The following is a 12,149-nucleotide window of genomic DNA, read 5'->3' on the forward strand; positions in this document are numbered from 1 at the left end:
TACTATCTTATTTTTGGGAATAAATGAGTTTGATCAGTTAGTCAAAGATCTAGTGAATCTTATACAGTGGCTTTTAAATAATAAATCTTATTTCTTTCCGTGAAAAACCAAAACAAGTCCTTGCATTTCTTTCACTTCACTAGTCACATGTGCCTATTTAAATTTAAGCTGATTAACATTAAATAAAGTTAAGAATTTAGAGTTCAATTGCACTAGCTACATGTCAAGTGTTTAACAGCCACGTGTGGCTAGTGGATACCACTCAGGATAGTGCAAATCTAGGCTATTTCTACCATTGCCAAAAGTTCTATGGTATAGTGTTGCTTTGTAATATTGTTCAGCTGCTAGGATAATGCAAAGATATAAAATGGCTACAAAATCAGGAATAAACATAGCATAATAAACATGTACTAAAGTACTTTCATAGAAATAAAAGATTGATTTGAATGTTAAAACTGAAAAACCCAATAAAACCAACCAATTAATCTTAATAACAGAAAAGTTGAGAGATACCATTCTTCAGTCTTAATTTGATGACAACTTTGAAATCACTAACTAAAAAGAATGAAAGAAATTCTCTAAAATGTTGACTTGAGTTTTAAAAAAAGAATATAAAAGTACTTAAGAAATTTTAAACAGTAATAACTTTATCGTGATTTGTTTTCAGAATTAGCTATTTTTCATGAAATCCTATAATTTTAATCAAGAAAAAACTAGTTATAAAATAGGAACTCACACTTTCTATGTGTCACTTGTATGTGCTCTAAGAGATTATTTTGTAAGGTTTATAATCTCAAGAATGTTACCATTAGGAAAATTTATTTTTACAGATACCTCATTATAGCTGAAAAAAGTTACGCTTGAAATTCATCAGTTGAGATTATGCCTATTAAGTGATTATCTGCTGGAAAACAAAACACTGAAAGGATGAGGATGAATTATATTTAGAAAATCACTTATTTTGACACTTAACAGCTAAGCAACTTATTAGATCCCTTTAAAGGATATAAATTGATCCCAATAGAAAATTAAGATACTTGTATTTGGAAGTTAGAAACTCTTAAAATTGTGAGTCTTTAGGAGTAATCAGCAAATTACTTGCCCCTAAAAGACTGGCTTCCAAAGAAAATTAATTGCTGCACTTTAAGCTATTAAATGCTTTAAAATAAATTATTAAAATTAATTTTCACTTATTTTTCAGTGTATTTTATTAAAAGTAGAAAAGCAAAATCATACATTTCCATCCACTAAAATGTAAATGTTGCTTATAATTTATCTCTGTAGGGGAGCAAAATGTGTAATTAATTTACATAGAAACACTTAAGGATCTTTTTTTAAGGAAAATCTGTTCAACATATAAAATATTCTGGTAAAGTAAAATTTGACTCCATAGAGAACACTAACCCTACAATTTTTAAAGATATCCTTAGAAGATAATTTAATAGTGCCAACATTCTTTAATACACTACAATGACAAAATGTCTTAAATGCAAAACACATGCCCCAAACAAAATTTTTAGGTACGAATGTAAGAAAGCCAATTGAAATGGTCTATACAAATGGTAAATTCAGTTTTTGATCCTCCTTTTATTGTTATAGATGTTCCATTTTGGCAGAAACACTGCAACAATGACAACGACAAAAAAGTAGGTATAAACAGGCAGCTCTATGCTACGAAATAATGCTGATGTAACCGTAGGTGAGAAAACAACGGGTTTTAAAGGAATTATAACGGATTGGTACTTTTACAGTAAACTTAACTTTAAAGCCCAGTCACTAACTGGAACATAAATTCGGTTCTCACTATCTCTAAAAGAAAAATCCAAAAGATAATTTTAAAAAATGTGACTTCTATACCATATTAAAATATGTATTGATGTTCACCAGATTATAATAACTGAGATCCAAGATTATTCCATAAGAAAAGATCTAAAAGCAGAAAATGGCAATGGCACCAGGGGTAAGAATGTTTTAAATTACACCAGCATCTCTTCTCTTACTTGAAGCTAGAGTGGTTCAAGGAACCACTGAGGATCAGAAGCCCAGCGGATATTACCGGGGTGTCAGAAATTCACTGACACTCCAAAGAGCACTCAAAATTCTCCTTCATAATGGGGAACCTCATCTAATCCTAAGGGCCTGAGACTTTAAGAGCGAACTCCTTTTAACTGAGCTATTAAAACCAAGGCTATCAAGTCCTTCCTGCAACAGTTTTACCTCTGGATAGAGTCATTTGAGGAACATAGGAAAGATCTTGTTACTAATAGTGTGAAATCTAGCCTTCTTCAACAACACATACGAAATTCGATTTTTAACTTGAACTCTCAAAACATTTCCACTCAAAAGTACTAGAGTTATCAACTGTATTATAGCAATTTCTTTACCTCCTCTCTCTCTACTGAATGATCAGTTCCTTGTAGGCTGGTCGGTCAGTACCTTGTTCATCTTTGACTACTTCAACCTTAGAATGGTGTACATGTGAGGTAAACTTCTGGTCTAGTTTTTACAGCTTTATGTAATAACGGTCATTTGCACAGCACTATGTTTTTCTATTTCACTTTTCCAAAAGAATGAGTTCTAAGAAATAATATGAGATATTATGATTAAGTAACTTTCATTAAAAAAAAAAATCTTGGTGTGCCATTTGTTAAGAACCATTACATAAATTTTACTTGTTTTACTAACTGTGAGCCCAAAGCTACACAAGCTCACCTAGTGAGTACTCTGGAAATGGCAGCCATGAGTACTGCTATTATTAGTGGAAACTGGCAGTAGTACTCATTGTAGTAGAAGCAGTTAGGTATTTAAAGATGAATGGATTCATTCCAGCACTGAAAGAATTAAAATGAATGAAGAATTAAAAATGTATATCCATATAGCAAAGGGCAGCTAATGAGTTTAATTTGCAGTGCAGTATAACTGAGTTTCCAAATAAGCTTTTGCTTGGCTAGTAACAAAATCGCTTAATTTTTACTCATCAGAACACATAGTGAACTTGTTCAAAGTGCAAACAAGTTGTTATATTTATACACTGACTATGGAATGACAAGCTTCTAAAAACAAAAGGACCACTTCAAGGTAGCTCTAGAACCCTGTATGACCCCAGAATTATACAAATCTACAAAGGTGGAAATAATTAAGAACAAATGCTGTAGGACAGTCTTTAAGCTACACCATTAGCACTATACTACTAGTTAGTCCTTTAAACTGGAAATAAATCTAAAATCACATTCATGTCCAGTGTCACCCAGAGGCAAGTGACAAAGAATACACTTTTTCCACTTTCCATGTAATGCCACAGAGTGATGTAAATCAAAGCTACAGTTACCTGTAAATTTAAAAGGTAATTGGTAGTTTTAAAATGACTTGTCTTTTCTGTGCTGTGTGGAATTTAGATATATTTGAACCGGTGTATTCCTGAGGATCTGCCTTCCCTTTTTCTCTCTATTGAAATGCTATCCATACTTCCTTTAAGCCCTGTCTCAAATACCAACTCCTTTGGTCTTCCTTCTCTCCTGCCAACTCCTAAGCTTTCCTATGAAAGCTTTAAATTTATTTTTCTTAAGGTTCAGTTATATTGTTTCCCTCTCTTACAGCTATTAACATATATCATTATCTTATTGCTCCTTTCAGACTATAAGCTCCTTGAAGAGTATAATCAATTTCTAACACAATATCTGTAGTATTACAGCTCAGCAAAGTGAAAATAATAGATTCTCATATATTTTTTGAATTGAATTAAGGAGATAGGAGTCTGGCTGTAGGCTCTTTCATCCATTTCTCCTCCTTGAACAGAACAAGAACATCCTGTGGATTTAAGGAAATTAATGTTCTCTGTATTCTTATTAGAAATACCAATAAGTTAAACCAATATATAAAACACAGTCCTAAACATCAATCTACTTACTATCTTCCATGTGCCCTCTGGATGCCTATTTGTTTATTTTCTTAGTTATTAAAACAAATAGTATCTACAATTTCCCATAATTTGTACCACTTTCTTAAAAATCAGTAATATTCCATGCTGTGACACTAATCTTGGGCAACAAAGCCTCCTGTATAAGCTTTTAAGTGCTGAACACTTTTTATAGAGCTATAGAGCTACAAAATATAGCTGTTGAATATGCTAGTAAAATTTTGAGCTAAAGCACAAGAAAATGAGGAGAGAACTATAAATCTTAGTAGCTGAGATAATGCAAGTCCATAATAAGCACTTAACTCATTGCCTCCTTATTAACATAAAGCCAGCATGCTTTTCTACCACTAATTATAAGATCTGGTCCCAAAAAAGTATTAAGAAGGTCTTTCTATATGAATAATTTTTTAAAAGTTTCTGTATTGTGTAACAATAAAACTTCACCTTGAATTTTAGAAAGCTTTACCTATTAAAATAATGTCTCAATTAGATGAAAAGAAATTAAAATTGGAAGTTTTAGAAAGTAAAATTCCCATTAGAGACAATTATATAACATTCTAATATTACTCAGTAGATGGTTAATAGTTACTAGTACTTTTGGAGAAACAAAAATATGCTGTGAATGTAGTTATCTTGGTGTCTGAGGGAAAAGTGGAGTTTTAAATCAAGCTTCCATATTCAGCATCTACCAGCTTGACTACAGTATTATAAAATCAAAAGGCTTTAGGTTATTCCAATGGAACAGAATGACAGGATGGTTTTCAGATTTTTCAAAACACAATGATAAAATACAAGTCACTTACTCAGCTTAGAGGAATCAGGGAAATATATTAAATGCATTTGATTTCTAGAGATTTACAAAACAAATTATAAGCATTTAGCCATATGGAAACCAGTACTTCTTTACGCACTGAGTCAGAAATAATAATAACTCATGTTCTCATTTAAACTGAGAAAGTACCTTTCACACAGCCTCCCAGGATCACAACTGTGTAAATTCAAGTATATTTGATTTTACTCTGAATTACATTAAACTTCAGTTTTAATAAAACTTAAAAGAACAGAAGTCTTTATTCCTAGTTTTAAAAGGAGCAGTCACATTTTCATTTTTACCTGGAATAGAATGAACAGATCTGATCTGTACAGTAAATGCACGAAGACATCATTTCTGCTTTATTTTGTCAATCCCCAAGTCTATAAGCAGAAAACTACAAGATTGTGCTTTAAGATACACAGGTAAACTTAAAACCTACTGTAATCAGAATTAAAACCATTCCTATGCTCATTTAAGTAAACAGTTCACAAACGTCTTGATGTCAGGACCTCTTTATAGTCTTAAAAATTATTGACCCCTCTGCTTCTGGGCAAGGAGTGGTTTGCTCGTATGGACATCTGTGTCCATGTGAAGAGTAGTGGTCATGTGGCTCAGATTTGTGCTATCCAGCAGTATATCTCCAAATCCCTGGTAGCCTATTGCCAGAAATATGTAAATGAGGCTTCCAAGAAGCAGATCAAAGACATCCTCATCCAGTGCAACTGAATCCTGCTGATAGCTGACCCCCTTGCTGCAAATTCAAAAAGTTAGGAGGTACTGCAGTTATATAAGAATGTGTCCTTATATTTTAGAAATATATACTAAAGTATACAGCAGGTAGAAGAAAATGAGTTTTGAGATTTAATTATTTCAGCAGCAATAATATCAACACAGGACTGATGAAGTTAAGAGTGACAAAATCTTCCCAATATTAAATTTGGTCATGGGTTTATGAAGCTTCATTACACTATTTTTTCTGCTTTTGCATTGCTTGAAATTTGTATAATTTTTTAAGTGACTAGCAAGGTACCTGAGATAAATAGGCATTTAAATAAATGACAATTATGACAACAAAGTTTTTGTAATTTATAATACAAGTTAATGAAAAATAAATGTTAATAAACCTTACTAAGATTGAAATTAAACACTGTAACTTTTAAAAAGAAGAATTATTAATTCATTTGATTATTTTCTTAAAACTCTGTTATGTACTGAATGTTCCTGTCCCCCCCTCAAAATTCGTATGTTGAAATCCTAACCCCCAATGTGATGGTATTAGGAGGTGGGGCCTTTGGAAGGTAATTAGGTCATAAGAGTAGAATCTTCATGAATGGGATTAGTGCCCTTTATAAAAGAGATCCCAAGAGCTCCCTGGCCCTCTTCTGCCCTGTTGAGGACGCAGTGCAGACAGCTGCCTATGAACTAGGAAGCAGACATTCATTAGACACAATTTGCTGGTACCCTGATCTGGGACTTCTCAGCTTGCGGAACCGTGAGAAATAAATATTCATTGTTTCTGCCACCCAATCTTTGGTTTTTGTTATAGCAGCCTGCATGGACTAAGACAAGCTCATTTTCTGGAAAGTCTTGAACTAAGTACTGGAAAATACAAAGATAAATGAAGCACAAGGGCTGACTTCAAGGAAATGCCAGGTAAATAAGTATGGATGCACAATTACAATGCATGTTAGGAGCTATAATGGGAGTAACCAAAACAGGAAAGCCTCACTCTGCCTGCAAGAGTATGGACTAAAACAGCCTTCCAGATGAGATTAATCTTGGGAAGGAGTAGAAATTTGTCAGGATACCTAGAAAAGGATAGTTAAGTCTATGTGGATACAACACCACCAGGAAAAAGAAATATAAAATACAAAGACTTGACACATCGAGGGAACTATGTTGTTCTACATGATTCCTGAAACTTTCTCAGGGAATAAGGCTAGAGACATAGGCAAGAGTCACATCACGAATGTCAGAGTAAAGAGCTTTGATATTATATAAACAACGAGCAATAGTAAAATAATTATATTTGTCTTTTAAGAAAATATTTCTGACATCCATTAGAAAGTCGAGTGGGGTGGGGGAGGCTGGGGGAAATATGAGCTATTAGTAGGCTACTATATTATCTAGGAAAGAGAAGATTTGGGTTAATTAAGCAGTATAGATTAAGGAAAAGGAATTATATTGACAGCTAGTTAGGAGACTAAATAGAATTGAGTGACTAATGGAATATCAGGGTAAAATAGTGAGAGAAGTCTAGGATTCCTCATAGAATTCTGAATTAGATGACTGGATGGATGAATAATGGTGACACCAACTGATATAAAAGAAATCCACACAATAAGGCAGCTTAGATTTAGGTTGATACTAGCAATCCAGGGATTATGCTTATAAGACAGTAATGTGGAAGGATATGGGTTTCAAGGAGATGAAAGCACTGTCAAGAATCAAGTGTTTCATTATTTTAATTTGCATTTAAAGACCCAAACTTTTATTATACATTACACTCTAATATTTAATAACAACTTTATACTAGGTTATCTCACCACCTGTTCACAAACTTCTCAGTGACTCTAATTTGCTTTCCATTTCTACTACTACTACCTCAGTTTAGCCTATCATTTTATCCTTAGCTTATTGAGGGGGTGGAGTTGGGGGAAGGACAGCAGAGGAAGAAAGGCAAGATCTCCAACGTTCTGGCCCCAACCTAACTTTTCAACTTTTGTTTTCCAAGTGTTCCCTTATATGAACACTTTACTTCACATAAGCCTCAATACAGTTCCTAAATTCTGTATATTTTGACTCATTCAAACCCACAGCGAGTTTTCCCGTCTTCCAGATTCCCATTTATATGATGTCTGGTATCATTTTGTGAAAGAGAAGATAAACCTCTTTTATATACCTTTTATATAAAAGTGTTTATCTTCTCTTTCACTAATTTAATTATAAAAGAAGTGTTCTATCTTAATGACTAATTCAAATCAGGTGCCCAATAAATGTTGCTTGATAACATACTATTTCTATATATTACTCAGCTTATTATACATTTAATGATATTAGAAACTATTTTTGAACAATAACCACCTTAAAATGTTTTTTGGCATCCTGGATTTATGCCAGTACTAAAATACACACACACACACACACACACACACACACACACACACACACACACTCTCTTATAATTTAATAGAGTTACTTCACAACATCCAAAGTTTCTCAATTCCTGTTTTGGCAAGAAAATTCTCAGAGTGCAGTTTTTGATAGAAAGAAAAAGCTATAATTATGCTATAATTGAGATCTGTGAAAGTAATTATCTTCTAATAATCACAAAGACTTCCTTTAATTTGTCATTCTCCTGATATCTCCTCCCATTTTCCAGATTAGTTTGCATACAGATGCTATTCAGGCCCTTTTCTGTTCTTTATCTTTCTTTTTTTTTTTTTTTTTTGAGATGGAGTCTGGCTCTGTCGCCCAGGCTGGAGTGCAGTGGTGCGATCTCGGCTCACTGCAAGCTCCGCCTCCCGGGTTCAGGCCATTCTCCTGCCTCAGCCTCCCGAGTGGCTGGGACTACAGGCACCTGCCAACTCGCCCGGCTAACTTTTTGTATTTTTAGTAGAGACAGGGTTTCACCGAGTTAGCCAGGATGGTCTCGATCTCCTGACCTCATGATCCACCCGCCTCGGCCTCCCAAAGTGCTGGGATTACAGGCGTGAGCCACCGCGCCCAGCCTCTTTTTAAAGTAACTTAACTAAGGATAACAGGATTTGTTATCCTTAGCCTGTACTTAAGGTTTCTGTGTTAGTGTACTAAATCAGTAGTTTTTCAGTTAACTCAAAATAAACAGTCATTCATATCACCTAAACATTACTATTTTTTTTTAGACGGAATCTTGCTCTGTTGCCCAGGCTGAAGTACAGTGGCACGATCTCAGCTCACTGTAACCTCCACCTTCCGGGTTCAAGCGTTTCTTCTGCCTCAGCCTCCTGAGTAGCTAGGACTACAGAGGCATTTTTTTTGTATTTCTAGTAGAGACGGGGTTTCACCATCTTGGCCAGGCTAGTCTCGAACTCCTGACCTTGTGATCCACCCGCCTCAGCCTCCCAAAGTGTTGGGATTACAGGCATGAGCCACCACGCCCCGCCAACATTACTACTTTTTAAGCACTGAAAGGCCATCAGTAAACACCAGAGGCCTGCACTAGGCATTCTAAGTTTAAAACACTTTCAAATCAAAGAAATCAACCAACCAATCAGTATGTAACAACTAAATTCATTGTTAAGCAGCTCATGTAATAGCTCTTTTAAGAACAGAAAGTATAAAAACTGCCTAAAGGGGTTTACAAACTACTTGGTAAAATTAGATATAGACACCCAAAGAGTAATAAACAAAGTAATATATAACTGAATGCTAGAGGTAAGGTGATAAAATGAAAAAGGTACTAAAACCTGAGTTATTTTCCCTTCTTAGCACTGAAAGGATCAGTGCTTTGTTCATCTTTCAAGGAATTAATTTTCACATTTAAAAAATGAGAGACATTCCATGAGGCCTTTTTGCATTAACATTCTATGGTTATACAGAATGCTGTGAAAGATTCTAAATGCTGGTTGAAAGTTTTCATAAAGAAAATAAGCTAAATGCTTTAAAATTACTTTCCCATTATTTTGCTAGTTTAAAAAATGTTTTCTTATTTTAAAAATAATTTTACTTAACCTATTAATAAACTGATACGTTCTGGATTTTTGGTAAAATCTTTTAAAACCAAGATTAGAAAAAGGTCTATTGTAGATATGTATCATATAATATCATATAATTTACATAATTTAATAGCAGAAGAACTGTAATTTTAAATATGTCTAAAATTCTCTTCAATGTTCTATACTATATGTTTTGTTTTGTTTGTAGAGACTGGGCTTCATCATGTTGCCCAGGCTGGTCTCGAACTCAAGACTTCAAGTGATCCGCCTGCCTGGGCCTCCCAAAGTGCTGGGATTATAGGCATGAGCCAACACGCCCAGCCAATTTATGTTCTTCATAAATGATCCAGTGAACAAAGCATACCATACTCTAAAATAATAATAATAATAATAATCTATTTATTGTCAGGATTTATGGTATTCAATGATTTTCTTCTTTCCTTAGTTTGTTAAAAAAAATGAACCAAGGTATTATGTTAAGGTATTTTATGTAAATGGTGAGAGTAGTCTTTTAAATAATCTTTATATGATTAATAACCTTTATAATCTAGTAGTATGAATAACTTTTGAAAGTCCTCACAAAATAACATATGGACTTGTCCTCACATATTTTTATTTTAAAAATATATTAAATAATTTTAGCTCCAGCATGAAGTATTACTGGGCCTGTATATATTAGTGAGGTTTAACTTTACGTAACTGTTTTGTAGAGAGTTCATATAATCATGACAGGACTTCAAATACAGCTGTTCCTTCCCAAGAATGTAATCTCCAAAAAATACATTTGTTTCTTCTAAAAGAAGAGCTGCATGATCATCAGCGTGCCAAATGTGTTTATAACACAGAGCATATGGGTTGGCTGGTAGGTAGTAATTCCTCACTTAAATGGCTACCACTGACTTTCTTCACAGAATTGAAAAAAACTACTTTAAATTTCATATGGAACCAAAAAAAGCCCATATAGCCAAGACAATCCTAAGCAAAAAGAGCAAAGCTGGAGGCATCACGCTACCTGGCTTCAAACTATACAACAAGGCTACAGTAACCAAAACAGCATGGCACTGGTACTAAAACAGATATATAGACCAATGGAACAGAACAGAGGCCTCAGAAATAACGCCACACATCTACAATCACCTAATCTTTGACAAACCTGACAAAAACAAGCAATGAGGAAAGGATTCCCTATTTAATAAATGGCATTGGGAAAACTGGCTAGCCATATGCAGAAAACTGAAACTGGACCCCTTCCTTATACCTTATACAAAAATTAATTCAAGGTAGATTAAGGACTTAAACATAAGACCTAAAACCATAAAAACCCTAGAAGAAAAGGTAGGCAATACCATTCAGGACATAGGCATGGGCAAAGACTTCATGACTAAAACACCAAAAGCAATGGCAACAAAAGCCAAAATAGACAAATGGGATCTAATTAAACTAAAGAGCTTCTGCACAGCACAAGAAACGACCATCAGAGTGAACAGGCAATCTACAGAATGGGAGAAAATTTTTACAATCTATCCATCTGACAAAGGGCTAATATCCAGACTCTACAAGGAACTTAAACAAATGTACAAGAAAAAAACAACCTCATCAAAAAGTGAGCAAAGGATATGAACAGACACTTCTCAAAAGAAGACATTTATGTGGTCAACAAACATACGAAAAAAAGGCTCATCATCACTGGTCATTACAGAAATGCAAATCAAAAACACAATGAGATACCACCTAACCCCAGTTAGAACGGCGATCATTAAAAAGTCAGGAAACAACAGATGCTGGAAAGGATGTGGAGAAAATAGGAATGCTTTTACACTGTTGGTGGGAGTGTAAATTAGTTCAACTATTGTGGAAGACAGTGTGGCGATTCCTCAAGGATCTAGAACCAGAAATACCATTTGACCCAGCAATCCCATTACTGGATATATACCTAAAGGATTATAAATCATTCTACTCTAAAGACACATGCACATGTATGTTTACTGCAGCACTATTCACAATAGCAAAGACTTGGAACCAACCCAAATGCCTATCAATGATAGACTGGATAAATAAAATGTGGCACATATACACCATGGAATACTATGCAGCCATAAAAAAGGATGTTTGGCCAGGCATGCTGGCTCACACCTGTAATCTCAGCACTTTGGGAGGCCGAGGCGGGTGGATCTCCTGAGGTTAGAAGTTTGAGACCAGCCTGGCTAACATGGTGAAACCCCGTCTCTACTAAAAATACAAAAATCAGCCAGGTGTGGTGGTGTGCACCTGTAGTCTCAGCTACTCAGGAGGCTTCCAGAGGTGAATGCAGTGAGCCAAATCAGCCTTGATCCAACCTGGCAAAAACGAAATCATCCAAAAAAAAAAAAAAAAAAAAAAAAACTAACACAGAAACAGAAAACCAAACACCGCATGTTCTTGCTCCTAAGTGGGAGTTGAACAATGAGAACACATGGACACAGGGAGGGGAACATCATACACCGGAGCCTGTTGCGGGGTAGGGGGTTAGGGGAGGGATAGCATTAGGAGAAATACCTAATGTAGATGACAGGTTGATGGGTGCACCAAACCACCATGGCACATGTATACCTATGTAACAAACCTGCACGTTCTTCTTGCAAATGTGTCCCAGAACTTAAAGTATAATTAAAACATATATGTATATGGCACTCTACCTTGAAAAGGAAAATTGCTTATGAAGTGGTTACTGCAAGGCCTACAG

At 34.8% G+C, this 12,149-nt stretch overlaps 1 protein-coding gene across 5 annotated transcripts in view; it reads right to left on the bottom strand.

The window, feature by feature from the left end:
• The window catches only part of SESN3 (sestrin 3), a 65,070-nt gene that overhangs the window by 32,575 nt on the left and 20,346 nt on the right, over window positions 1-12,149 (bottom strand). Inside the window, exon 1 of one of the 5 annotated variants that reach the window (XM_058446356.1) lies at window positions 2,713-2,831. The exons of the other annotated variants lie outside the window; for them this stretch is intronic. The gene's annotated coding sequence lies outside the window, so the exon portion shown is untranslated. Of the gene's footprint in view, window positions 1-2,712; window positions 2,832-12,149 lie in introns of those variants that run through there. 5 annotated transcript variants of the gene reach the window in all.

This window comes from Hylobates moloch, unplaced genomic scaffold (genome assembly GCF_009828535.3).
Source record: "Hylobates moloch isolate HMO894 unplaced genomic scaffold, HMol_V3 SCAFFOLD_11, whole genome shotgun sequence".
NCBI classification, from domain to species: domain Eukaryota; kingdom Metazoa; phylum Chordata; class Mammalia; order Primates; family Hylobatidae; genus Hylobates; species Hylobates moloch.